The sequence below is a fragment of the Acomys russatus genome, chromosome 31 (assembly GCF_903995435.1).
Source record: "Acomys russatus chromosome 31, mAcoRus1.1, whole genome shotgun sequence".
Classification (NCBI taxonomy): Eukaryota; Metazoa; Chordata; class Mammalia; order Rodentia; family Muridae; genus Acomys; species Acomys russatus.
The window spans coordinates 16066451-16093536 of record NC_067167.1 but is presented as its reverse complement, the minus strand read 5'-3'; the positions used below and the strand labels follow the sequence as shown (position 1 = coordinate 16093536).

Sequence of the window (27086 nt, the reverse complement as noted above, 5' to 3'; positions counted from 1 at the left end):
TTATCTAAACTACAGAAAACACCATTCTCCATTCAGCACTGATTTTGTTGTTGTCGTTAATCCCACATATAAGAGAGAATACATGGTACTCATCTTTCTGTGTCTGGCTTATTTCATTCAAAATAACATCTTCCAGTAATATCTATTTTGCTGCAACTAACGGGATTTTATTTGTTATGGTAGAAGAATAACCCATTGTCTGCATTTACCATGCTTCCTTTATCCACTTATTCATTGATGGACATCTCGACTGATAAAATAGCTTACCTATCGTGTATAATGCCACAATAAGCACAGCACGCAAGGATCTCTTTAGTATGGCTGTTTCATCTCCTTTGGATATATACCCCGAAGTGGGAGCGAGCGATGGATCATATGGTAGAGCTTCTTTTAGTTTTATGCTTAAACTTCCATACTGTTTTTCGCTGGAGCAATCTGTTGGTTTTTTTTTTTTTTTTTTTAATTCCCCCAGAGGGGGCGTGCACTGTTCCCGGAAGTACTGCAATACCAGGTCGATGCGTGGAGTGGACAGAGCAAGCGCCTATTCCAACTCCTACTTCCAAAAATCCATTTAATATATTGTCCTTAGATAGAGGACGTATCAGATATTAAACTGATAAGAACAGATACTACACTTGATCTTAGCCAAGAGGCCGAGAAGCGATAAGAATCTGAGTTTTATTAACATTGTATAACATTGTCATACATAGAGTTGCTTACACGTTTAGTGTAATCTGCATTTAAATGCTAATAATATTCTTGAGTCACTACAATAACCACAAATACAGAACTCTAAAGTTTATGTAGAAATATAAAGGACCTCCAGTAATCTTGCGGGGTGGGGAGGGAGAATTCAAATATAAGGGAACAGAAGATATGACTCGGTGGGCAAAATACTTGATGTGTGAGTCTTAGGAGGGATCCGTATAAAAAGTGTGTCACTGTGTGTCACAGTGCCAGCACTGGGCAAAGGGGGACAGGACAATTCCTACGAGTAGCCAGTTAAGCCAATCTAATTGAATTACAAAGCTCCAGGCTCAGTGAGAGACGCTGTTGCAAAAAGTAAGGTGGAAAGCCAGCACAGTGGTGCACGCCTGTAATCCCAGCACTTGGGCAGGCAGAGGCAGGTGATAGGTGACCTTGATTTAATAGGCTAGTGACTACATTTAGGAGACTACAGGAAGAGAGGGATCCTTTCTGGGGGTGAGCTTCTCGTTGGTGGGAGTGGCTTTCTTGGCTGTTGTAATGAAGGGGCTTGCGATAGATGATGACATTCAAGGTTTTCTCAATTTGAATATTCCATTTCAGACTGAGATTCACAAATCTACAGTGTACTCAGCAGCTTTTTGGCACCACTATACTTTTTACGGATTTCTGCTTCAGGTTTCTCCTGTGAGTCCTTGATTCCCAAGAGTTTGACATTATCCACTGAAGTATAGGTGACTGACCAGTGACACATTTGCAGTTTGTTAAAGTAATCTACAGATTAATGTTTATCTTTCTGATTAAAAAAAAAAAAAAAAACCTTACTGATATTATGGGGTAATGACTTAACTGTAAGAAGAAAGTAAGGCCTAGTATTTTAGCTAGCTTTAGTTGCCAACTGGACACAGCCTAGGATTATCTGAGAAGGGAGTCTCAATTGAGAGGTTGTCCAGTTCAGGCTGGCCTGTGGAAATGTCCATGGGACATTGTCTCCATTGTTAATTGATGTGGGTGGCACCATTCCCTGAGAAGGGGGTATTGGCTTGTGTAAGAGAGCTAAGTATGAGCCAGTGAGCAATGTTTCTCGATGGTTTCTGTTTCAAGTTCCTGCTTGAATGCCTGCCCTGATTTCCATTAATGATAGACTATAACCTGCAAAATGACATAAACTCCTTTTCACCCCAAGTTGCTTATGGTTAGAGTGTTTTAATCACAGCAACAGAAAGAAGTGTACGGTTAACAGTACTACCGAATGTGATACTGTTAACCCTTAAGTGGCCTTTAATTGCACAATGTAGTCAGTCCCCTTAGTTTGTTTCCTCACAAGACAAGACCACCAAAGTAAAACTGCTAGTGGTGGCAAATGATGTAGTGTAACACTTAAGAACACACATCTTTAGATTCAGACAACTCCTTAGAATCCAAACTAAAGCCCTTTCTACCTATGTGAGCAACAGCTAAGCCTCAGTTTTAAAATTTATGATACATGATTGCTGTGAAATTGCCTGTACTAATTGAATATATACAACATTCCTGGTACATGGTAAGGGTTCAATAATTGGGGGGGCGGGGTATTATTCTCATCATTATTAAGAATATATATTTGAAAATAATGTATATTTCATTTATAGTAATTACAGGCTTAGTCTTCTTAAACTCAACCGGGAATACACTCCGGGAAGTTTCGGTGAATAACAGTAGGCTGAGGGGAACCCACAGCGGCCACTTCTGCTTTCTCCTTATTGAAGTTGGGCAGAATCTTCTCTTTAGCTTGGATTTTAAAATCATAAATAATCTTTGCTCCCTCCCTCCCTCCCTCCTGCCCTTCCTTCTTTCCTTCCTCCCTCACCCCTACTTCTTTCTGTCGTGTGGTTCTGGCGATGGGGGACAGGCCTTGTAGCTGCCAAGCATGCCATCCACCAAACCATAGAACTACAGCGCCAGCCCTTGGTTTTGCAAGACAGGTGCTCTCTGTGCAGCCCAGGCTGACCTTAAACTCTCTGTTGGGGACATCTTTTTGTGCACTGCATAAAGATTGTCTTTGTGTTATTCAAGTGCTGGTTTCTGTACCAGCAAAGATCTGACTACAAGCCAGACTTTGGTACTGTTACTCTTTGGCGCCATCATGTTTCGTGAACATTTCCCTCCACCTTCTGATTGGTTTAATAAAGAGCTGAATGGCCAATAGCAAAGGCAGGATAGGAAGGCGGGACTTCCGGGCAGAGATAGGCGTGCTAAGAAAGTCTCTGAGGCAGGAAGATTTGCCAGCCAGGACTGAGAGACTGAGGAAAGGTAACAAGCCATGTGGCAGAATGTAGATTAATATAAAAAAGAGGTAGTTGGAAAACAAGCCTAAGCTAAGAGCAATCTTTAATAACTAATAAAAGGTCTCCTTGTCATTACTGGGAGCTGGTAGTCGAAAAAAAAGTCCCCTTATAATAGGCACCTGACGTTTATACTCCCAATTTTCCTACACCAGCCTCAGGAGTTCTGGGATTCCAGGTCTCCACTAGTGTGACTGGCTTGCTCATATCGTGTCTCTTGAGAGTGACTCAAATACTGAAGAGCAGGGTGTTATTTCAGCTGTTTTAAGGGGAACTTTGGAGAAATGGACCAACCATCTCAGAGCACTCTTGACAGAGAAGATGATGAGGGCGCTTAGCTCATCTGGCTTTGCCTCTCCTGTCTGATTTAGAATAATGAGCCACTCACAAGGTAAGTCAATGTCAAGTCAAAAAAACCCTTGCTTAAAGGCGGCCATTATCATGAAGGTGTTATGATCCATAACCACAGATTGTCTGTATTTTTGAAATTATGTATGTATGTGTATATATGTGTGTGTGTATATACATATATCCACAAATAATATATGCTACTTCTCATTTTAAATTTTTAAATGCATGGTATGATTTCATATGCATGATTGCAATATTGTATTTCTGAGATTTATCCACATTGATGATTTCTTTTGCGTGTTTATCCACTTATACCTATCTAGAGATAATTTGATGAGCACATCACTCTAAATGTTAGGATTATATTTGGCCAAGGAGAGAGAGCATGAAATAAAAACAACAGCATTCTAAGCACAGTAAGAAAAATCTTGCTGTCTTTTGTGTAAGCCCAAAGATAAGTCTCCAGGGATGCTGTAGTGCATCACGTGGGGAGATCCTGTCTCTCTCATTGCTGCTGTTCCATTATGTGTGACTCCTCAACACAAAGCCATCACAAGGTTCAAGATGGACACCACACCTCTAGTGGACATGTCTGCATCCCTATAGTCCAATGGATAAAGGGAAGATGTTTCAGACCCCCCCCCCCAATTTTATTTATGTCCTCCGCCCAAAGCTTAAACAGATCACGGAAGCAATAAAACATAGGGAAAGGAACTTATTCTAAACATGACCTAAATTTGCATGTTCTGTCACTGATAAAAAGGGAGAAAGTGAATTTTAAGAAAGAATTACATATGTCCACCACACTGGACATATGAGTGATTTCTAATTTGTTTCTATAATTACAAACAAGGCCATGGCGACCATTCTTAGGCAGCAGTCTTCCTTGGGGAATATATTGTTGGTAATTCATATTTTCAAACCTCACCAGAGACTTTTTAAAATGACTGGACTATATTTTGTCCTATTGATATTGAATGTTCCTTTTTTTCTATATACTCGTGACACTTGACCTTGGGTTTCAATTTTTGTTTGTTTTTTTTTCCTCAACTGTTGGGGTTGTAGAATGGTGACTTAGGCAGAAGCAGTTTTGATGGAATGGTGTGGAATGGTGGGAGAGCAAGAGGCTGTGTGATGAGCTGGTTGGTGGTGCTCTTACCAAACAAGTCTAGAGGCCAAGGTGAGGTCACCTATGAGCTGTTAGTGGGCATTCACATTATAGTTAGGGAGACTTGAGATTCTGGGAGCAAAGCAGTACGTAACTCACTGGAGAAGAAAAAGAAAAGCTGGGCAACAAATTTCTAAAGTTAATTCCGTGCAGTTCCAAAAGATAAGAATAGCCTGCGTGGGAGGATAAGAAAGCTTTCTGTGGCGGAGGTGGGGTAGGGCAAAGAAACAGTTTTGGTGATAAAGTGCTTGCCGGCAAGCATGAAGACCTGGGTTCAAGCCCCAGCACCCATGTAAGAAGACAGGTGTGATGCAGTCTCAGCTGGGAAGGCAGAGAAAGGAGGATTCCTGGGGTGCTGTAGTCAGCCAGCCTAACTTAATAGTTAGGGTCCAAGTCCAGTGAGAGACACAGTGTCAAAAATCAAGGTAGATGATTCTTGAGTGATGCTGACCTCTGTTTTATATACTTGCGCTCCCCTCCCCCCCCAAACAACCACTCAGCTACCCACCCAGCCACCCCCCTACACACACATACACACAGGGGGAGTGGGCAGAGAGGCTGAGAGAGAAACAGAGGCAGAAAGAGTGAGGGGATCTTATATTCTAGCACTCAAGATGCTTTAAAACGTCAAGAGAAGCAAATAATGTTATTCAGTCAGTAATGTTTCCGAGCATACCTGGGTCTCCAGCATTATTCTCAGTGAAGGGGATGTGCATCAAGTAGTTAAACCCCATCTCTGAAATAGACCTCATAAGTAAATACATAAGCAGGCCAATTTTTAAATCCATCTCTACCAAAAGAACTAACTAAGACAATAAAACGGGCTGTTGAGATGGCTGAGCAGGTAAGGCTCTTCCTGCCCAGTCTGACATTGACAACCGGAGTTTGATGCTGGGACTCACAGGGTGGAAGGAGAAAAATAGATCTTTCCAGGTGTGTCAGTTAGGTTTTTCTATTCCTGTGAAGAGACACAATGGTCACGGCAACTCTTATAAAGGAAGACATTTCATTGGGGCTGGCGTACGGTTCAGAGGTTTAGTTCATTATCATCATGACAGGAAGCATGGCGGCATGCAGACAGACATGATGCTGGAGAAGGAGTTGAGAGTTCTACAGCCAGACCTGCAGGCAGCAGGAAGAGAGAGTGACACTGGGCCCGGCTTGAGCTTCTGAAGCCTCAAAGCCCGCCCCCTAGTGACACACTTCCTCCAACAAGGCCCCATCTCCTAACAGTGCCACTCTCTATGGGCCTGTGGGAGCCATTTTTACTCAAACCACCATACCAGCTCATGTTCTGAGCTCTGCCCACGTGAACATGAGCGCACCCTCACACATAGACACATAGTAGTGCGTCTGGGAGGAACGAGGGGTGTCCCATGTGTCCTGGGGGGACTTGTTTAGACCAGAGACGGTGGCAGTAACTATTCAGAAGAGAAAAACGGACATGGATGAACAGGAACTGGTGCTTAGCTTGGCTTACTGAGAAAGAGATATTTTCTAGAGAGAGCTGAATACTTCTAACATGATCTTGAGAACGAATATATCTTCCTCATAACAAATGACAAGAAATTTATTACTGTACTCCCAGATTTTCCCCTAATAACAAATGACAAAAATTTATTACTGTAATCACCACCCCCACCCCCGACACCCCACACCCCAGATTTTTTTTTTTTTTTTTGTGCGTGTCTCCTGTTCCCAGACAAGGACATAGTTTTGTTTGCTTTGAGTGTGAAACGCTTGTCTCTTGACAAATTATGAAACACCTCCCCTTTCTCCTCCTTTCTTGACTACATGCCCCATTTTTTTTAAACCCCTGTGAATGTTGTAATTTCTAGAACATCCTCACCTCCAACGAGCTGACTGCCACCAGGAAGCAGAACAAAACTGTGGAAGGAAGGAAGGAAGGAAGGAAGGACGAGGTTTTACCTTTCTGAAACTCATTAGTCTTGATGTAGAAAGTGTCTTACCCAGCAGAGGGACCACGGTGTCACATTAAGCCCTGGCCTCCAACCCTGTTGCTCTTAGTGGGATGTCAATCCAGAATAAAATTCTAATTCAATTAGGTAAGAATCAGTGTTACAAACCGGGCGTGGTGGCGCACACCTTTAATCCCAGCACTCGGGAGGCAGAGGCAGGCAGATCCCTGTGAGTTTGAGGCCAGCCTGGTCTACACAGTGCGCCCAGGACAACCAAGGCTACACAGAGAAACCCTGTCTTGAACAACAATAACAACAACAACAACAACAAAAAGTGTTATGCTGGGGTGAAAAGTCACATAGTTTATTGGATCAGCATATATTTTGTGTGAAAAGCAAATCCTTTAAAAATGACAAAGAGCATGAGAGATAGTCACTGACTTAAATTTCTTTGAAAATTGAAATAGTAATTTCTCCCCCAAAAACTATGGGTCCAGAGAACTTAGATAAAAAATGGTCACTTCCATATACAAAACGGCATGGTTTTGATCATAGTCTCTTTCTGTTCCCAAAGCAAGGAGGGAAAGGGACAGAGGGACAGAATGAACAGAATGGTGGTTTTGTTAGGACACTGGGTGGCAATTGTGGCCTCATCGCTGATTACACTAATTAGCTGTGAGAAGTGAGAATTAGCTGTGAGATGTGGGTAAGTAACTCCACCTCCCTATAATTTCTTTTCTTATTTGCAAAATGGTGGGTTTGGCCTCTGCCTCTTTCTCATTGAAAATCCTGTGATTTGGGGTTACACAGTGTCAAAAGGGACTCTCCATAGAGAATGCCCCGGGGGGGGGGGGCCCGTGAACAACTCCCCATGACTTCTTCCTGCTTCTTTAACGCCAGATCTACATAGAATTTTCTAGACCGATGTAGCAGTAAGAAGTGGTGTGGTTGTGCACATGAGAAAGGGTTGGCTGTTAGGTGGTGGGTGACATAGCAGTCACTTACAGCAGAGCCAGAAAGCCGCTTACCGAGCTCCCAAGTTCGTGAAGTTCCGCTGAGCTCCTGGGTTCACGCAGTTTCCTCAAGTCCCTCGGAAACCACAGACCTAAGAAAGTCGTGTTAAATCCCACGCAGCTCTGGAGAGCTAGCTGGAGGAGAGTTGATCGACCTAAGAGTTTTAGGTGGTGCTAATATGAGTTATGAAAGCAACTGCTGTTTCTACTCAGTTGTTTAGTGTTTTGGGATCTTTGGGCTTTACGGTAAGACCTTGTTCAACCCTTTCTACACCTCGATTTTTACAGCTAGAGTTTAGAAAGAGTAGAACTGACTTCACAACGCAGCTGAGAAAATGGCAAGGAGCCGAGAGCTTCAAACAGTGCCCAGCACATAATGAACTCTTCACACCTTGCCTGTAATTATTGTCTTTTGCAGTGGTATTATAGGTACAATTATAAAGTTAATATGGAGGAGCTGGAGAGATAGCTCAGCGGTTACGAGCATTGGCTGTTCTTCCAGAGGACCTGAGTTCAACTCCCAGCACCCACATGGCAGCTCAGAACTGTCTGTAACTCCAGTTCCATGGGAAAAGTTAATATTGAATATTAAAATAGGTTGAGTTAGACATGGATGATAACACACATCAGGAATTTAAAAACAAAATAAAATGCTTTACTCCTATGCAGGTGGGAGATAATAGCTTTGATGACCCTTAACAAAGAAAGCTAAAGTGTTGGGCAACAGAGGCAGAGGCAGGCAGCCAGTAGGATAATTAATTACACAGCCACAGAGAACCAAATTAGTCTTTATTCTCCAGGTTCCTGGCACATAACGTGTGCCCCAGGTCAAGGCTATGAATTTCTGCTTTCTAAATTAACTGGAATATTCGTTGCCAGACATTGCCAAAGTGAGTGTTGAGACCATAGAGAGAAATGACACAATATTCCACTCATTTCCTTGGTTTGTAAGCCACACGAAAACGTAATTTATTGTCTGCTTTGGGACCAAGCCAAGGGAAAGAAAGCATTATTCATAGTTATGCCAGGCTAAGAGGAGGTAAACTTGAACCATCAATGGTAAACTGGGCTACAGTTTTCCCTGGTTACATGGTTGAGAAGCACCAAAGAAAAGCCTGGGGGCCACATGGTCTCCCTTCCTACTCAGGAACTGTGCCACTTGCCAAGAAAACAAGGAACTAACTCCATGAGCTGTACACCACAGCCCCTAAAGAGCTCAACCTGCTCCTAACTTATAAACATGATAAGGTTACCAAGAAGTCCCAAACATTTGAGGAAAGCCAACGGCCCAAAAGCCAGACGCCACACAGTAGAAACAAGAGATTCCCCACAAAACAACAAAATCAGTACACGAAGTAGGGATTTCCATGCAGACTTATTCTTCCCATAGAACAAAGGGGTTGCTATTCTTAAAAGAAGCGTCTAAATCTGTTTTATGTTGAGTGGACAACTGCATATGACGGTTTCAAAATGACCTCTTTTCTCTTCAATAAAGGCCCAATACTTAAAAAAAAAAAAAAAAAAAAAAAAAGCAATTGCAAAATTTGCACTTGGGTTTTGACATTTTAGGTTCAGATGTGTTCAAATAGAAGGCAGATAAGAGCAACCAATGCAAGAAGGGGAAAGATGACATTTAATAGTCTCACAGTAGTGTCATAGTGTCTGTCACTTCAAGTTCAGCTCATGGGGTTTGAACTATTGAATGGGCTGACACTCTTTGAGCTAGTGAGAAACTGAACTACAGACACAATTCACAGGCACAGGCTCCCCAAATAACCCAATCTTATTTTGTTTTGTCTCACCTTACCATACCTCAGATAGACCCATATCCTGTTACATAACCCAAGCTGGCCCTGAACTTGAGGTCTTCCTGCCTCAGCTTTCCTAGTGCTGAGCTGAAAGTCTTGGGCTACCATGCCCAGCCAAATCTGATTTTTATTGAGAGTTTTGGAAGCTTTGTATTTAAATATGGATGAGCTTCTCTCACAGTTACCCTGAACAAATCCATCAGCAAGTGTTAGTGCTATTGCCCATGCTAAAGTGTCTACAAAACACCACAAGTTAGAGGAACTAAAACTCCCTTAAGTGGTATCATCTCAAACAACCTAGCATCAAAATATTAAAATATGTATGACTTAGTTAGGGTTTTTATTGATCCAATAAAACACTGTGACCAAAAAGCAAACTGGGGAGGAAAGGCTTTATTTGGCTTACATGTCTATATCACTGTTTATCATTGAAGGAAGTCAGGACAGGAACTGACAAGGCAGGAACTTGGAGGCAGGAGCTGATGCAGAGCCATAGCCCAGGGATGACTCCACCCACCATGGTCTGAGCCCTCCCCCATTGATCACTAATTGAGAAAACGTCTTATAGCTGGAGCTCATGGAGGCATTTCCTCAGCTGAGGCTCCTTTCTCTCTGATGACTCTAACTTGTGTCAAATTGACTTGCAAAACCAGCCAGTACAATATGAAACAAAAGCTCTTAGAAACACAGAGAATTGGAAGGGAAAACCCTTTATAGTTATGTGTAGAAACCTTTAGACTGGCTCACTGAAAGTAAGTAAGCCCTTGGGTGATCTGATCAGAACAGAACAGTCCACAGACTTGACTGTGCAAGACACTCAGCTAGATTTGACAGATAAACTTAGGCCAACAGGATAAACATCAGTTAATATAGCCAATGCTTTTCTTTGACCTCCATACCTTTTAAATGAAGCAACCTAGTGAGGTAGTGGTGCACACCTTTGGACCTTTGGTCCCAGCACTCAGGAGACAGAGGCAGGTAGATTTCTGAGTTTGAGGCCAACCTGGTCTACAGAATGAGTTCCAGGACAGCCAAGGCTACACAGAGAAACCATGTCTTGAAAAAAACATAAACAAACAAGCAAACAAAGTAACCTAAAATTTAAGGCAATGATTCAAAAATTTAATCTGGAAGAAAAAAGTAAATTCATGGTAACAACTGTATTGCTATACTTTTTTTTTTTTTTTGTACTTTGGGGCTAAAGGCTGAGTGTGTGTGTGTGTGTGTGTGTGTGTGTGTGTGTGTGTGTGAGAGAGAGAGAGAGAGAGAGAGAGAGAGAGAGAGAGAGAGAGAGAGAGAGACAGACTAATTCAAATGAGTCACCTTTGGCCAATTAGTCAGGGAGAAGGGATTCAGATAGGCAGTAGTCAACCTGTGTTCGGGCACATATTTACCGGTTTTGAGAAAACTTTCAGAAATGAAAGAAGGCTGAGGACGTAGTTCAGTGATAGAGTGTTTGCCTAATGTTGAACCAAACCAACAAAGCAAAACCAGGCATAGTGGTATATGCCTTTAATCCAGCACTCAGGAGGTGGAGGGAGTAAGATCAGGAGCTCAGCTACATAATGAGTTCCATGCTAGCCTGGCAGACTCACTCTCAAATGAATCAATAGAAGATAGATAGATAGATAGACAGACAGATAGAGGTAGATGATAGATGATTTGTGATAGATGATGGATGGTAGATGATTGGTGATAGATGATAGATAGATGATAGATGATTGATGATTGATAGATGATAGATAGAAATAGGCAAGTGATAGATAAAGAGATTATTCACAACTTTTCAAAGAACTTTAGAAAATAAAACTGGTACTTTTCTAGAAAAAGGAGTAAAAATGAATGGAAAACTTCAAGAAATAGTTGATTTGAATAACTCAGTAACTGATAACAAATGTAGAAAAAATTTCTGTACCAAAATACACTCACACTGGGTGATTTTTCAGTGAGCTTTCCAAAATTTTTAATGAAGGACTGTCATATATAACTTCAGAAAATAAAGAAACAGTTGCAATGTTTAACTCTGTTTTACATAGGAGAACATTCTAGTAAGAATTCTTGGCAAACATTGCACCCATTTTAAGTGTAAGAAGATGCCTTCGGATAAAACTGTTTCCCCTAGTTTCTCTCTGTCTGTCTGTCTCTGTCTCTATGTGTCTGTCTCTGTGTCTCTCTCTGTGTGTGTTTCTGTCTGTCTCTCTCTTTCTCTTTCTCTGTGTGTGTGTGTGTGTGTTTGTCTTTCTTTTACCTTCCCTCGTCCTAGTTTGCTTTCTACTGCTGTGATAAACACTGTGATCAAAAGCAAATTGGGGAGAAAAAGGATTTCTTTGGCTTATATGTCCGGATCACAACTGATCTAAGTCAGGGCAGGAACCGTGGAGGAATCCTGCAAAGTGGCTTGTTCCCCGTGGCTAGCTCACTTTGCTTTCTTACATAACCCAGGACCACTTTCCTGGGGGTGGCACAAAGCAGAGTGGGCTGGGCCCTCCTGTATCAGTCAGCAATTAAGAAATTGTCCCACAGGCCAGTCTGATGGAGATAGTCCCTCTATTGAGACTGAGATCCCGTCTTCCTCGACGACTCTAGCTTGTGTCAAGTTAACAAAATTCATCAGCACATTGTTGGTTGGGGTGTGTGTATGTGTGTGCACATACATTTTAATTAAACACATAGTCTTTGTAATAGAATTATAAGCTTCAACTCTTAAATTTGGTAGCATAGAGAAGTGACCCAATGATAGAACTCAAAACTTAAGCATCTTATTTATTGAGCAATACTGTTTTATTGTCAAGCAAATACTTAATGAAAACATGTTGAATGAATGACCAGACTCTTCTAACAAAACTTTGAACTTTTGAGGCCTGTGGGTTGTTGTGCATAACTAACTGGTCCTATTCAGACTGGTCCTATTCAAGAACCACTTACTGGGCCTGGAGAGATGGCTCAGAGGTTAAGAGCACTGGCTGCTCTTCCGGAGGTCCTGAGTTCAATTCCCAGCAACCACATGGTGGCCCACAACCATCTGTAATATGATCTGATGTCCTCTTCTGGCCTGCAGGTGTACATGCAGACAGACTACTGTACACATAATAAATAAATAAATCTTTAAAAAAAAAAAAAAAAGAACCACTTACTGGGTTTAGTGGCTAAGAGCATTTTCTGCTTTTGCTGAGAATCAAAGTTTTGTTCTAGTACCCACATTAGGCAGCTTACAACCTTTTGTAACTACAGGTTCAGGGGATCTTAGGCCTCTTCCTGGCCTCCACAGGCACCTACTTTCACACCATGCACACACACACACACACACACACACACACACACACACACACACACACTCAGAGTTTTTAAGAGAAGTATTTCTAAATTTATGTACATATACCCACCCTATTCTATCTGTTTTTACATGTTTCTTGCTGTCATTTCCTCCTTTTTTTTTTCTTTTTTTTTTTAAATCAAGTCTTAAACTTTTGCCTGAAATTTCATTTATGTAATGGGGTTAGGAGAACCTTTGTAACTGATCAGTAGAAGCTATCAGTATCTGTAAGGAAGTAACATTTAGTGTCATTTTCTGCCTTTTCTCCCTAATGGGGGTAAAGCTAATACTGTGAAAATAATCTAGACGTCATCTTTGGGTTCTGAGTTGTAAGATATCTTGAATCTTAGAGCACGCATGCTTTCTCTTGCTTTGGGAAATTGTTTTTAATCTGAAGTGGAAATCTAATGGGTGCCAATTCTTTTTTTCTTTTCTTTTCTTTTTTTTTTTTTTTTTTTAGAGAATATTGCTTTTGAAAGACAAGGGCTGTGCCTCTAGTCAGAGGCAGGCACATATTTTACATTTGAGAGAAATCTGGGGACTCTGGAACACACTGTGACAATCCAGTGCACTTAGCAACTGAGCGAGCGTGGGCTGTGGGTATGTGAAGCCTAGTGACATTAAGAAATCAACTTGCAGAGGGGTGCTTCCAGACCCGCATTTTTTTTTTAAAGGTGCCATGTAGAGGTGTTGAAGCCGCAGAGCAATTAGAGAAAGATCTGTAGCTCATCTTCTCTCTCCCGTTTTCTTGTGTTTCAGGAGAATAAGCCACAGCTGTGGACCTGTGCAGAAGAGAGAAAATCCTCTGTTCCGGTGTTCTTCTCTGATTCCCTTTTGGACAGCTTTTTTTTTTTTTTTTTTTTTTTAGGACTACAAGGGGTGGACATGCTCAGAGATTTGAGAAGTCAAGATACTCTTTCCTCCATGTTCTTAGGGTCTAAAAAAAAAAACAAACCAAAACAAAAACCAGCCACGATGTTAACATTTGATGATAAAGCAATGCCTACAAGGACAAGAGAGAAGAGGTCTGGAAATTTTTCAAGATGTAATAGGATATGAGGAAACTATCCTAAATGCCGCTATCCCAGTCTTCCGTTTTCTTTGTCTCACTTTTTCCATAGGGACTCACGGTAGCCCAGGCTGATCTCAAACTTGTGATCCTCTTTGCACACACACACACCCCACCCCACCCCACCCCACCCTTATTCTGGCATGGCAGACATATTTGTGTGTGTCACGGTGCTCAGCATGGTGCCAATATTCCTGAAGCAGGAAAGAAAATAATATCAAGCATGTCCAAAAGAATGTGTTGGCTTACAGCACCAGAAAACAAATCTGGTTAATTACTGTTCCAAATGAGGGATTTTGTTTTTCCCTTTCCTTTTCTGCTTCTCTCTCTCTCTCTCTCTCTCTCTCTCTCTCTCTCTCTCTCTCTCTCTCTCTCTCTTTTTCCTTTAGGGTTTCTCTGTGCAACCCTGGCTGTGCTGGAATTGGTTTTGTAGATCAGGCTGGCCTCGAACTCAGAAATCTACCTCCCTCTGCTCCCAAGTCCCTCCCACCATGCTGTACTTTAAAGGAGGATTTCTTAGGAGTCTATCCAGAAAGAAAGGCAGGAAGGCGGTTGGGCCCATAGAAGGGACGGAAATGAGGAGCTCACATTGACAGTCTTCCCTGTAGCTTTTGCCTTGGTTTCCCTGAGACACCCTATGTTGTCTCTCCAAATCAGTTGTTTGTGCTTGGCATTTCTTGGCAGAAACTGACCACCTTTTTTTTTTTTTTTTTTTCCTTTTTAAAATCTTTTATCCCATAACATATATGGGATTCCCCAGAAGCATCTGATTGGTTCAGAAAGATAAAGGGCTCATCTTTTTGTTTTATTTTTCGAGATAGGGTTTCTCTGTGTAGCTTTGGCTATCCTGGACTCACTTTGTAGACCAGGCTGGCTTCGAACTCACAGAGATCCGCCTGCCTCTGCCTCCCATGCGCTGGGATTAAAGGCGTGCGCCACCACCGCCTAGCTACTTTAGTTCTTTAATATGACTTTCTAGTTCATTTGTTTCAAGTATGCCTGAAACTGTTCACTGACCAACTTTTATGATAGCTGACTTAAAATTCATTTGTGTGTGTGAGGGGGTGTGTGTGTGTGTACTTACGTATGACCGTGTGTGTAGGGTGCATTGCTAATACACGAATGTGCTAAAGTTAGAGGAAGATATAAGATGCCCTCTTTTCATGCTGCCATATTCACTTGACATACGGTGTCATAGTTAGCTTCAGCTGTCAGCCTAAGACATCTGGAAAAGGGAGCCCTCAGCTGAAAAATCCCCTCCATTCGATTGGCCTCTGGGCATGGCTACGGGAGAATTTTCTTGACGGCTGATTGGCTAGAAGGTCCACTGTGGGCAGTGCCGCTTGTAAGCAGGTAGGGCTGGGATGTATAAGTAAGGCGGCCTAATGTGGCTCTGTAAGCAAACAGTAAGCTGTATTTCTCTGTGATCTTTGCTTCAGTTCCTGCCTTCCGGGGTCTTGACCCACCTTCTCTTGATGGTGGACTGTAAACTGAGAGCCAGCTAAACCTTCTTTCTCCTCAGCTTGCTTTCAGCCCTGTTTTATCACAGCGGGAGAGCAGCAAACTAGAACAGAGGGTCTCTTGTTAAATCCGCAGCTCACTGTTTTTTTTTTTTTGTTTTTTTGTTTTGTTTTGTTTTGTTTTTTACCAGGCTGGCTGACCAGGAAGTACCAACAATTCTCCTATCTCTTATCCCGCCACAGCACTGTGGTAAGAGCGGTGGGAGGCCATTCTTGACTTCTTACGTGAGTCTGGGGCTCGGAAGTGAGGCCCTCGAATTTATACAACCGGCACCTTAATCTAGTGAGCCATCATCTCCTCTAACGACCCCTCAGCAGCCAGGAGGAGGAGACAGTCTCATCACCTGCGGATGAGGATGGGTGGCATGACTCCTCATTAAGTCATATGTGGAGGTGGGTTGGGTACCTCTCACATCCTGGGAAGGGGAAAAAGTCCAGATTCTCATTTGGCCTTTGCTGCTGGGGTTGAACATGAGAGTCACAGTTGCTTCTCTGGTGTTGGACTGCATAGACTGGCTTCCCTTTATAATCTTGCTACTATGCCCCTTACTAGTTCCTTCTTAGAGAAGGAGTAATTTTTTTTTTTTCTTTCTGTTCTCATTGGTGTGTCTCTAGAATTTCATCTAGACTATATGAGGCTGAGCTTTGGGTTCTACCTGCCAGGTACACATTTCAGAACATTTATTTATTTCATGTAGCTCGGGCTAGGCTTAAACACGCTATGCAGTTGAGGATGGTCTAGAACTCCCTATCTTTCTGCCTCCAAAATGCCAAGATTATAGGTGTGGCCACCAACCCAGCCCTTTCATAACTGAGAAATTATATATATATATGTATATATATATATATATATAATCACACACACATACAGAGAGAGAAGGGGAGGAGACATTAGTAAGGTATCTTAAATAGCAGAACAGGAATTCAATGCATGCAATTGGAAGCTTATAAAGCTAGCTCGGAGACAGAGAAACAACCCATACACCCATGACATTAACAACATGCCAGAGAGACAAAGAGTGCCCAGGGGTTACACCTAAAGCTGAAATGCAAAGGGTTTGCCCTATAGGAGCATATCCAGTGTCTCAGGGGAAGCTGGGCAAAAGCAAGCACTACCCAAGGGTCTTGTGAACAGGAATTAAACACCACTTCTCTGTTTTTGTTTTTTGTTTGTTTGGTTTTTTGTTTGTTTGTTTGATTGATTTTTTTTTTTTTTTTTTTTTTTTTTTGGAGACAGGGTTTCTCTGTGTAATAGCCCTGGCTATCCTAGACCTCTCTTTGCAGACCAGGCTGGCTCTGCCTCCTGATACTTCTGTGTTTTTAAAACACTCACATTTTCCTCTGCTCTCCCCCCACCCCCCCCCCAGCCCCCCCCCCCCCCTTCTCCTTCCATGAGGACAGGAAACCCAGGGAGGGGACAAAGGATCTGGAGACAAGCAGACGTGTGCCTAGCATCTTCCCTCTCACTAACTGATGAGTAAGCTCAAGTGCAGAGAATTGCGTAACTTGGTGAGAATTCCGAGGATGCCAATCTGCTGATCAGGGCTCGGCAGCTGTGGCCTTGATGCCAATCTGCTGATCAGGGCTCGGCAGCTGTGGCCTTGTACTTCCAGACACTGGGAGACCCCCAGTGTAAAGAGGTTTACAACTTCTGGGTTTGGATAGTTCAGTGTCTGTGTTTATTTGTCCTTTAAAAACACAGGAAAAATAGCCTAATGGCAACCAGAAGGCTGATATGTAAGTGTGACGCTATTCCGGATAACGGAGGCAGTTCTGAAGTCATGAAAGTTTTGCACTGACCACGATATGTATTTTGAATTTTTCCCCCTTTTTCCTTTTCCTCTCCCTTCCCTCTTTCTCTGCCTTTCCTCCCTCCCTCCCTCTCCCTGCTTGGTCACTCTTTCATTTTTTTCCTTCCTTTCTCTAGGGTTTCATTGTGTAGCTCAGGCTGGCCTGGAGCCCCTGTTCCTGTAACCAAGTTCTGAGCTTACAGGTGTGTGCAACCACACCCAGTTTGTTTTTGTTTTCCTGTTCTTCTTACTTAGTGCTTGCTTTGTGCCAAACACCCCTTTAGGCAGTCCATTTGTTTCAATTAACGTAATTATTGCATCCATCTTGTGCTGGCTAGTTTTATGTTTTATGTCAACTTGACAGGAGCTAGAGTCATCTGGGAAAAAAAGGGGGACCTCAATTGAGAAAATGACTCCATAAGATTCGGCGGTAGGGCATTTTCTTAATTAGTGATTGGTGATTTATTGGGGGAGTGCTCAACCCAGTGTGGGTGGTGCCATCCGTGGGCATCCATGCCATCTGTAGATTCTATAAGAAAGCAGGCTGAACAAGCCATAATGAGAAAGCCAGTAAGCAGCACCCCTCCATGGCCTCTGCATCAGCTCCTGCCTCAGAGTTCTTAAACCCATTCTTCGAGTCCCTGTCCTGACTTCTTTCAATGATGGACTATGATACAGCCAAATAAATCCTTTGTAAACTCCTCAAGGCCTGCAAATGGCCCGACCTAACCCTGGACCACTCTAATGGCCCTGAAACCTGTTGCCAGCCAGCCAGCCCCTTGAGATGCAGGTGGCCAAGCACCACCCTACAGAGAGAGATTTTTAAAGGGGGGGGCAGAGCACACCTTGAAATCCCACCAATCCTTAAGCTTGCCTCAATCCCAGACCACCCTGGAAAGCTCCGCCTCCCCCCTCAAGAAATCCTACATAAAGCCTGCCTCCTGCTCAGTTCTTGGTTGCTGCTCTCCCTCGTGCTTTTCCCGGTAAATCTCTAGTGTGAGGTTTGTTGTGTGGTGTGGCTTTGTGGTATTCCTTTCCCCTCCAAACTGTAACATTTATACCATTTCCTCGCCATGTTGGTCATCGTGTTTTATCACAGCAGTAGAAGCGTAACTAAGGTAAATTCTGGAGGGTTTCTGTGACAAACCGAACCGTGTGTCTTTGACGTTGGCACTCTGGGCTAGCAAAGCTATTGAGTGTTCCAAGCTTGGTGAGCTGCTGTGTCCGAGCTTGAAGGATAATAGTGGCAGCAGTGCAGATGACGGAGGAAGTTCAGAGGGAAAGTTTAAAGACTGTAGTGGGTGCCATTTGCTGTTTTGAATGAAGACTCTGTGGTTCTGGTCATCTTTGAGGCTGACAAATCAGCAGAGGTTAACAAAAGACAACTGAGTGGAAGACACCAAAAGGCCCGCCTGTTGTGGGCAACATTATGACGTGCATGTATGTGATGGAGAGATAGGAGTGGGAGAGAAGCAGAATGGTTTGAACACTATGAAGAGAGGGAAAACTGGAGACACAGGGTGGGGAGGAACATCCTGATGTGAGTGGCCTGCCTTGCCACCTGAAGCGATAGTGGTGTCCTGGCCCAAGCTGCCTCTGAGGGCTTTGTCTGTGTCCAAGGCCCTGCACCTTGCCTGGGCAGCCATGGCAGAGCTGGTCCTGCCCCTTAGCAGCAGCATCACTTGGGTGAGCTTAGCCGGGGCAGTGCTGGAGAGCTCACCCTGGTAGTGTGGGTGTGGGAGAGCTAATGGGCTGACCAACTGAGCTATCTACCACCCAGGCCCAGATCCAGGGCTCTGAGTTGGCTCAACCTAACATCTACCCCATGTATGAACTGCCGGAGCATGTCAAGTGGACCAGTCCTGCAGATCCAAAGCTGCAGGATCTCCATGACACAGGGCAACAACAGGATATCCAAGAGGGGTCACAGGGAGGATCCAGTATTGATAGTTTAGCAGAAACCAGAGGCCTTGAGTCAGACCAGTGACTCCTTGCAACAAACATTTGCATGCAAAGATATTTGGAAAAAAAGATACATATACTGTGTGACACACCATGATACATTTCAGCTTCCATGATAACATGCTTTTTGTTTTGGTCTTCTTCTTCTTCTTCTTCTTCTTCTTCTTCTTCTTCTTCTTCTTCTTCTTCTTCTTCTTCTTCTCCTTCTCCTTCTCCTTCTCCTTCTCCTTCTCCTTCTTCTCCTTCTTCTCCTTCTTCTCCTTCTTCTTCTCCTTCTTCTCCTTCTTCTCCTTCTTCTCCTTCTTCTCCTTCTTCTCACTCAAGCGAGTGTAGCATTTTGGAGATGCCAGGACCATGGGACAATTGCCAAGACCAGCAGCTGCTGTGGAATGGAGCCTGCCGGGGCTTAGGAGACAATCTGTACATGCTACAGAGGGTGGAACTGGAGGAGTGACCTAAGCCCTTTGAAGGATCCCAGACATTGGGCACTGAGGAGGCATTGACACAGCTGAATTTTGGTTTTTACTTTGTTCAGATTGCGACTGTGCTCTGGCTATTTCCTCTTGACCTAAGAAGGTCTTTAACTTATTTTATTTTATTTTTTTAATTTTATAGGAGCCCACAGTTGAGAGACTTTGGATCTTAAGAGTACATTTTTAAAGTGTTTGAATTTATAAGACTCGTGGAACATTTTAAGGTTTGAAAGTGTTTTATATTGTGGTGGCGATGTTGATGTGTGTGATCTTGGAGATGAACAAGAAAGGAAAGACTGTGGCGAAACAGTGGTGTGTTTGTGTGTCAAGCTGACAAGGGATCAATTGTGCTGCCTAGTTTTATGTCAACTTGATACAAGCTGGAGTCATCTGAAAAAAGGGAACCTCAGCTAAGAAAATGCCTTCATAAGGTCCAGCTGTAGAGTAATGGGTTGAGGAGGGCCCAGCCCACTGTGGGTGGTGTCATCTTTGGGCTTATGGTCCTGGCTTCAATAAGAAAGCAGGCTGTAGCCGAGTGTGGTGGTGCACTCCTTTAACCCAGCACTCGGGAGGCAGAGGCAGGCAGATTGCTGTGAGTTCGAGGCCAGCCTGGTCTATAAAGTGAGTCCAGGACAGCCAAGGCTACACAGAGAAACCCTGTCTCAAAAAAACAGAAAAAAAAAAAAAAAAAAAAAAGAAAGAAAGAAAGAAAGAAAGAAAGAAAGAAGGTTGATCAAGTCATGTGAGCAAGCCAGTAAGCAGCATCCCTCTATGGCCTCTGCATCACCTTCCTCCAGGATCCTGCCCTGTTGGAGCTCCTGTCTTGACTCTCTTCAATGATGAACCACGAACCATGATGTGGAAGTGGAAGCCAAATAAAGCCTTCCCCCTCGGGTTGCTTTGGTTACAGTGTTTTGGTACCTCTATATGGTGGATTTCCTGATATTCACAGTTTACAGATAAGAAAGTTGATTCACAGAGCTGCTCACTGAATTTTTTAAGGTCTTAAGCCTTCCAGGTGCTGAATCAGTCAGTCTTTGGACCCATGAGCCCATGTCTTTTGCTATCCTCCTATAGTCCTTGTGACCATCCTCGTGTGGTCTGGAGAATAAATTTGGTGACAACTTAATGACAATCACAATTAAAAAAAAATCAATTGGCAGCAATCATTAATTCAAAGAAACAAGGCATGCCTATCTGCTTGCTTACTAATGAGTTTAATAATCAAATCTTAATATGTCTTCCTTTTTAAAATTTTTCTCTTTTCTTCATTTCCTCTCTACCAAATTACTCTTTCAGTAATATTTAAAAATAAGCATGTGAATGGTTTAGAGAGGGAACCCCCCCCCTTTTTTTTGACACCTAAAAGGAGGCAAGCATTGTCAAAGAATGCCACAATGACAATGAAAATTGAACAGATAAAATAACCTGCCTCTCTCCCTTCAATAAAACTTTATAAAATTTCAGTGGATGGTGAAGCTTGCAGAATAGAAAATTTGAGGAAGGCCCTGCACAGCGAAGCTGAGAACTGATCTTATATATTAGAAGCAAATGTGCAGCATGTGATGAACAATCTACCGGCAACGTGGCCCGATGGCAGGAAGCCTATTATGTTGCTAGCTTACAGGAATTATTTAATTGTTTCATCGATGACTCACAGTCAGATCTTAGATGCCTTTGTCTTTTCAAGAGAATAAGAACAATGGTGAATGGGGAACAGAGGAGAGAGGTTTGACTGTGGGTAAATTGAAAGCAGAGAATCATGGAGAATATAAAAGCGGAAGATGTGAAAACTCTCTTAAAATTAAGCATGTCCATATCCTTAGAGCCTTGGTAAAGTCTCAGGGAGACTAAGACCCCAGGTCTAAACCAAGGGCCTGAATTATCAGGGTGAATCTGTTTATAGAACTCTATCATGAAAGGCCCTAGTGGCTAAATCAAAAAGCTAAAAGTAAGCAAGTGGAATTAATTTTGATAATATATTTTATTTACTCCAGCATATGGAAAGTGTTATCATTTCAAAGGGAGCCCAGATGAGACTTGATAGGCTGAGCTCAGATGATTGGGAAGGAGGGCTCCCCCTTTCTGAGGACTAGGGAAGGGTGGCGGGGGGGGGGTCAAGGAGGGAAGGGGAGACCCAGAGTCAGTGAGGGAGGGGGGCTATCTGGGTATAAAGTGAACAAATTAAAATTATAAATAAATAAATAATAGAGAAAAACAGACAGACAGTCTCTGCCTCCCACAAATTCATCACTGCAAATGTTTGTTAAACATGATTTTTAGTATAAGACTTTTAAAGTCTGGCCGGGCATGGTGGCACACGCCTTTAATCCCAGCACTCGGGAGGCAGAGGCAGGCGGATCGCTGTGAGTTCAAGGCCAGCCTGGTCTACAAACTTAGTCTAGGACAGCCAAGGCTACATAGAGAAACCCTGTCTGAAAAACCAAAAAAAAAAAAAAAAAAAAAAAAAAAAAAAAAAAGACTTTTAAAGTCTGTCATGTATACACAGAGTATATCTTGGTATAAATTGGTCACATATAGAGTGGTCACTGAGATCATTATAGGCTGGCCACTGGAGTCCGCAGCAGTCGTATGTGGGTGGTTGTAAAAGTCACTTTTATTCTCCTATCTCAATTGTGGTCTGGAAGGCTTACTGCCTCCTTCTGCTAACCTAGGCCTAGTCCTGGAAGCTCCTAGCCTCCATACAATCTAACCTAGGCTTAGAATGTTTTCAGACTCTGAGACTTACTGCTTAATACATCCTTACTTGTTCTTACTGAGCTCTGGGCTGGCCGCTTCACCTCAGCTGTTCTGGCTCCCAGCTGACTTCTCTCTCTGGCTTCTCTCTCTGAATTGCTCTGCTTGGCCTCAAATTAACTCAGCAATCCGCTCTAATCTGGCCTCTTCTCATTTCCTGGCTCGTTCTGTCTTTATCTGAGTCCTCTCTCTCTGCAACCCATCTCTCTATTACTGTCCTGCTAAAACTCCTCCTCTCTCTGCAAAACTGCCTCTTAAGTAGCTTCCCTTTCCTCTCTTTTCTCGTGAGGCTTGAGTGTATGCTATTCTGTCAAATCTCTGATTTGTCACCTTATCTGTCACTCAATTAGACATCATTTTCAAACATGGGTGCTTCCTTCTACAAACTTAACTTCACCTTTCTTTGGCATTAAAGGCATGTACCACCATGCCTGGACCTAAGCTTTTCTTTACCTGAGACTTGCTCTATACCAGGCTGGCCTTGAACTCAGATCACCTTGCCTCAATCTCCTGGATTAAAGGTGTGTTTGTATTCCAGCCGGATCACACAGACCTAGAAGGTCTTTGGGTGTGATCTCTTGCCAGAACAGCCATGTTCTAAATTAACATTCTTCTACATTTCCCTCTTTCTGGTTAAGCTAAAAATTGTACACACTTTAAATTTTACAATGGAAACAATTATCAATCCCACAATCTTAACAGTCTGAATATCCTTATGAAGATCCACTCAGCCATTGATGTGATAATCCCCCATCGTTGTGGTTCTGATCATCTGTCCTTAAGCAACAGTGCATTTCAGCATCAAGGTTTCCAGTCTGCCAGTCTGAGGAACTATCTATCTTCAGATGGTTTGCTAAATTGTCTCCATGTGGGGGATCTGCTTTCTGCGTTGTTCTCTCTCTCTCTCTCTCTCTGTGTGTGTGTGTGTGTGTGTGTCTGTCTGTCTGTCTTTCTCCCTCTCTCTGTTTTGTTTTTCAAGATAGGGAGACAGGGTTTCTCTGTGTAGCCTTGGCTATCCTGGGCTCACTTTGTAAACCAGGCTGGCCTTGAACTCATAGCGATCCTCCTGCCTCTGCCTCCTGAGTGCTGGGATTAAAGTTGTGCACCAACACACACCAGGATCTAAGTTTTTCTCTCTTTGATCTGTATCAGGCTGTCCTTGAACTCAAAGATCTGCATGCTTCTGTCTCCTGACTGTTGGGATTAAAGGCAGATGCATCCCAAGTGCTGGGATTAAAAGTGTGAACCAGCACCATTTTATTCGTTGTTACTGTAGGATTTAGAAAGCAACTAAATCCTACTTGTGTCTGCTAGGATTAAAGACATGGGCTACCACTCCCCTGCTCAATTTTTTAAATCTTAGCTCCAATTACTTCAAACTTTAGAAATTTAGAAAACAAATTTGAACTGTAACAACCCTTTAAAATCACTTAAAACATTTCAAATCTCTCTCTTTCTCTTTTTTTTTTTGGGGGGGGGGCGGGTGGTAGGGCACAAAAATGTTTTAATTGAAAGTCCCAGATTGTTCTATTTTATCAATAAAGACGCAGGAGTCAGATGCCGTGGTGAAAAATCTGCTAGCTCAGTGAGATAGAGAAAGCACCAAGCTGAACTTCCTTTTCAGCTCATGTTCCAATGGAGAGGGCCCAAAGGACTCACTAGCTCAGCTGACAGCCCAGGAAGAAAAAGCTAAAAAACCCAAGGTCAAAGACTTGCCAGCTTCAGGGTCAAAAAGCTAAAAGCCAAGGACCTGAGAAGTTCAAGAGCCAGAAAGAGCTAAAAGCTGAAGAGCTAAAGCTAAAATCCCAAGAGTAAAGCCCACGAGCTAAAAGCACCAAAGACTAAAGAAAGACCCCTTCTGCTGCTACATGCTGGCTTAAATACTCAACTCAAAGCCCCTCCTACTCTTTAATCCCTGTCAGCTGGTTTCTTGCTCCGCCTCTTGACCTAGGGTTAACTTTATTAACTCCTGTGTACAGATAGCTCTTGGATTAAAGGTGTGTATTAGGGCTCAGCCACACCAAACAAAAGACAGGTTTTTTAAAGTTCACAATCTCAGGGATTGCACTGGGATCAAATATCCTGCAACAGTTGGTCACTGCCTTAAGGAACATTATAAATGTAGTTACTGGGACCAAAAATGGGATAGAATGACTCAGTGAAGCTCAGCTTCCTGTTTAGTGACTATAGAGTAGTGGCATCCAGTTGAAAGGATCAGGGACTGCATGCCTTTCATTCCAGCACTCCAGAGGCCAAGGCAGGCTGATCTTTGTGAGTTCAAGGCCAGCATGGTCTACAAAGTGAGTTCCAGTCCAGCCAGGCTTATACAATGAAACACTGTCTCAAAACAAAAGAACACAAAACAAGTATCTAGTAAATGGTTCTTTAGGCAGCTTTTCTCCTCTGTTGTAAGACTCAAAACGTACCACACATGACTTGTTCCTTCAGCTTGGTACCCACAGAGAAGATCATGAGCAGGACTCAGAGCACAAATGAGAGCAATGAATCACCACTTCTTCTTCTTCTTCTTCTTCTTCTTCTTCTTCTTCTTCTTCTTCTTCTTCTTCTTCTTCTTCTTCTTCTCCTCCTCCTCCTCCTCCTCCTCCTCCTCCTCCTTCTCCTCCTCCTCCTTCTTCTCCTTCTCCTTCTCCTCCTCCTCCTCCTCTTCTTCTTCTGCCATAAGACAGGATTATTTGCTATCCTGCCACAATATATGTAAAAGAGACTCTTAGCATTTTATCCTGGAATTGGATGTTGCTTGGAAACCATTATATTGGAGCTCTCTATACTGAATTTTATTTAATTTGTATTTATAATGCCTAACACAACATAATTGTTCTATAAATACAGCACTGAGGAAATAACGGAGGAAATAATGACAAGAATAATGTATACATCCCGTCCAGATGGCACCCCTGACCCTTGTTCCTCCCCGTTTTCTGCTGTGTACTTCCTCTCTGACTAATGCCTTCTTCCTCTTCATAGCTCATGTGTCTGTCCCCCGCCCCCCCTACACACACACACACACACACACACACACACACATTCCCTTAGAGACTTATGTTTTCACATTTCAGGGGCCTTTCTATCTTCCTGGCTTTCCCCTGTACTTTCTCTCATTTAAACATGTATATTTAACCACTAGAAGCTAAGATCCACCTACAAGAGAGGACACACAGTGTTTGTCTTTGTGAGTATGGGATACTCCGCTTGATACGTTTTAAAATTCGGTCCATTTTCCTTTGCAGCTGAGTAAAATTCCATTGTGTGTATGTGCCTCATTTTCATTACCCAGTCATTTGTTGGTAGACTTCTAGCCTGATTCTCTTTCCTTGCAAGCTATTGTGAAGAAAGCAAAAGAAATAGAGTAAATAGAAAACCTAGAGAATGGGGGGGGGGGGGGAAGCATTTGGTACACTTTTATGAATATTTACAGTGCATAAAAGAACTGCAAGAATTGCACTCAAAGCCCAAGACTGAATATCAATAAGTGGGCAAACCATCCTGAATATGCACTTAAAAGAAATAGAAATGACCAGTAAGTATTTTTAAAAGTAGTCAGTATCCTTAGCCATCAGAGAAATACAAATTAAAACTACTAGTCAGTCAGAATGACTATCATTTCCAAAAGAAAGGATAGCAAATACTGTCAAGAAACGGAGTTGGGGGGAGGAAGCCTATTTAATTCATTATTGGTGGGAGTGTTAACTGGTACAGCCACTGTGGAGATCTGAGTGAAGACATCCCAAAAGACTACAAATAGACCTACCCCAGGACCCAGCTAAACCACTGGGATTATACCCAAGCAAGTTTGCGTTCGACTACAGAGATGCTTGTACATCCATGATTATTACCCTTGGTGACTCAGGAAGCCAAATAAAGAATTCATCTCTCTGAACGCAGCATTATAGGACAGACTGGCTTCTGAGACCCTTCCCTTGTTTGTCTGTACTCTTCCATTCCACACCTCGCTTGTGCTTTTCCTCCACATGACTCCAAGTCCTTCTCTGCCTCTTTGTGTTTTTCTTTTCACTTCCTGCTCTTTCCTAAACTAGGAATTTTGGTCTCTAGGTTCATGTTTAAGGATACAAACTTGGGGGTGGGGGTACGGGTGAGGATGTCAAGGAGTGCTACACATAAGAAATGGGCCTATTCTGAAGGTTCACCTAGACCTTAAGTCTAGGGTGCTCGGTCCAAAAGTGCACGAATGACTCAAAAGGCTTCCTGTCCTTTGAGAGTCAGTAAATAGAGGAAAGAGAAATTAGGTCTATAATACACTTCTGAATATTCCAAAATGACGCAGTTAGTGTAAAAATTTGCCCTCCTTAGGAAGTTTTTTATTTATATTTGTAGTATGGTGTCCTGTACGTGCGTCAGTATGCTCTAGGTAAAAATATATTGCTCCTCCCCACCCAATGAAAGGAAATTCTATAGACCTGCACTGTACAAAAAGGAATGTAGAATAAATGTTCTTTCAGTTTCATCTTCCAGAGAGAGCAAACTGTGAATAGTCTGACTCTTGCAATGCCTTCTAACTTAACTTCTAGAGTTTTCTTTTTCTTTCTTAGATTTATTTTTTATTTCATGTGTATGATCATTTTGCCCACGTAAAATATATGTATGTACATCATGTGCCTCCCTGGTACTGGTCAAGGTCATAAGAGGATGCCATGTCCACTGACATTAGAACTATCAATGGTTTCAAGTGGCCATGTAAGTGCTGGAAAACATACCCTGGTCCCCTACAGGGGCAACAAGTGTTCTTAGCCACTGAACCAGCTCTCTCCATTCCTCTTAACTTTTGATTTTTAAATAAACTTCTATTTGAACAACTAACACAGGACAGTCTTTGTTAAATGAATAGACATAACAGAGGCATGTGCAAAATTATATGTGATCTCTTACCTACTGCGT

At 42.7% G+C, this 27086-nt stretch overlaps 1 non-coding gene across 1 annotated transcript; it reads right to left on the bottom strand.

Annotated features, from left to right (window-relative positions):
* Positions 1 to 474: 474 nt before the first annotated feature.
* Positions 475 to 665, bottom strand: LOC127183826 (U2 spliceosomal RNA). The gene has a single exon (XR_007830075.1). It is a non-coding gene; the product is annotated as a U2 spliceosomal RNA (small nuclear RNA).
* Positions 666 to 27086: the final 26421 nt, after the last annotated feature.